The sequence below is a fragment of the Oncorhynchus keta genome, chromosome 22 (genome assembly GCF_023373465.1).
Source record: "Oncorhynchus keta strain PuntledgeMale-10-30-2019 chromosome 22, Oket_V2, whole genome shotgun sequence".
NCBI classification, from domain to species: Eukaryota; Metazoa; Chordata; class Actinopteri; order Salmoniformes; family Salmonidae; genus Oncorhynchus; species Oncorhynchus keta.
The window spans coordinates 54880281-54882263 of NC_068442.1; positions in this window are offsets into that span (position 1 = coordinate 54880281).

The following is a 1983-nucleotide window of genomic DNA, read 5'->3' on the forward strand; positions in this document are numbered from 1 at the left end:
AGTACGCAAGTATAAACACCATGGGGCCACGCAGCTGTCATACCGCTCAGGAAGGAGACGCTGTTCTGTCTCGTAGAGATGAACGTACTTTGGTGCGAAAAGTGCAAATCAATCCCAGAACAACAGCAAAGGACCTTGTGAAGATGCTGGAGGAAACAGATGCAAAAGTATCTATATCCACAGTAAAACGAGTCCTATATCGACATAACCTGTCCGCTCAGCAAGGAAGAAGCCACTGCTCCAAAACCGCCATAAAAAAGCCAGACTAAGGTTTGCAACTGCACATTGGGACAAAGATCGTACTTTTTGGAAAATGTCCTCTGGTCTGATGAAACAAAAATAGAACTGTTTGGCCATAATGACCATCGTTATGTTTGGAGGAAAAAGGGGGAGGCTTGTAAGTCGAAGAACACCATCCCAACCGTGAAGCACTGGGGTGGCAGCATCATGTTGTGGGGGTGCTTTGCTGCAAGAGGGAGCTAAAACCACTGTGTTTAAATCACAGACCATCCAGCCCAGACTGGTAGCTAAACCCACTGTGTTTAAATCACAGACCATCCAGCCCAGACTGGTAGCTAAACCCACTGTGTTTATTTGCCAGCAGCATACCACCCTGGCCAGCAGCATACCACCCTGCATACCACTGGTCTAAAGTAGTGCCCTATTCCCTATTCCCAAGCTAAGCAGGGTTGGTCCTTGTCAGTCCCTGGATGGGAGACCAGATGCTGCTGGAAGTGGTGTTGGAGGGCCAGTAGGGGGCACTCTTTCCTCTGGTCTATCTTTTCATCCAAAAACACATATATTTTAACGTTTTTTCAACGTCTTTTCAATGTCTTTTTCTCTGGGCTGTCTGGGTTGTGTAGTCAACCTAGCAGGATGCTGTAGTCTCCTCACCATACTGTTTGACTTTACTAGGTGTTCTTTGACAGGGCCAAGGCAAATTTAATCAGCATTTGTAAACGCTTTAGCCAGCCCGCTAATATTCAACTGTAGACCTGTCACTCGCCCTGTCCTTCCGTTCTGTAGACCCCTTCTTCCATTCTGTAGACACCTCCTTCCATTCTGTGGACCCCTCCTTCCATTCTTTAGACCCTCTTCCTTTCTGTGACCTATTCCATTCTGTAGACCCTCCTTCCATTCTGTGGACCCTCCTTCCATTCTGTGGACCCCTCCTTCCATTCTGTAGTTATCTTCCATTCTGCAGACCCCTCCTTCCATTCTGGAGACCCCTCCTTCCATTCTGTAGACCCCTCCTTCCATTCTGTGGACCCCTCCTTCCATTCTGTGGACCCTCCTTCCATTCTGTTAGACCCCTCCTTCCATTCTGTAGACCCCTCCTTCCATTCTGGAGACCCCTCCTTCCATTCTGTGATTCTCACTTCCATTCTGTGGACCCTCCTTCCATTCTGTAGACCCCTCCCAACCTTCCATTCTGTGACCCTCTTCCATTCTGTGAACCCCTCCTTCCATTCTGTAGACCCCTCCTTCCATTCTGTGACCCCTCCTTCCATTCTGTAGACCCCTCCTTCCATTCTGTAGACCCCTCCTTCCATTCTGTAGACCCCTCCTTCCATTCTGTAGACCCCTCCTTCCATTCTGTGGACCCCTCCTTCCATTCTGTGGACCCCTCCTTCCATTCTGTAGACCCCTCCTTCCATTCTGTAGACCCCTCCTTCCATTCTGTGGACCCCTCCTTCCATTCTGTAGACCCCTCCTTCCATTCTGTAGACCCCTCCTTCCATTCTGTAGACCCCTCCTTCCATTCTGTAGACCCCTCCTTCCATTCTGTAGACCCCTCCTTCCATTCTGTGGACCCCTCCTTCCATTCTGTGGACCCCTCCTTCCATTCTGTAGACCCCTCCTTCCATTCTGTAGACCCCTCCTTCCATTCTGTGAGACCCTCCTTCCATTCTGTAGACCCCTCCTTCCATTCTGTAGACCCTCCTTCCATTCTGTAGACCCCTCCTTCCATTCTGTAGACCC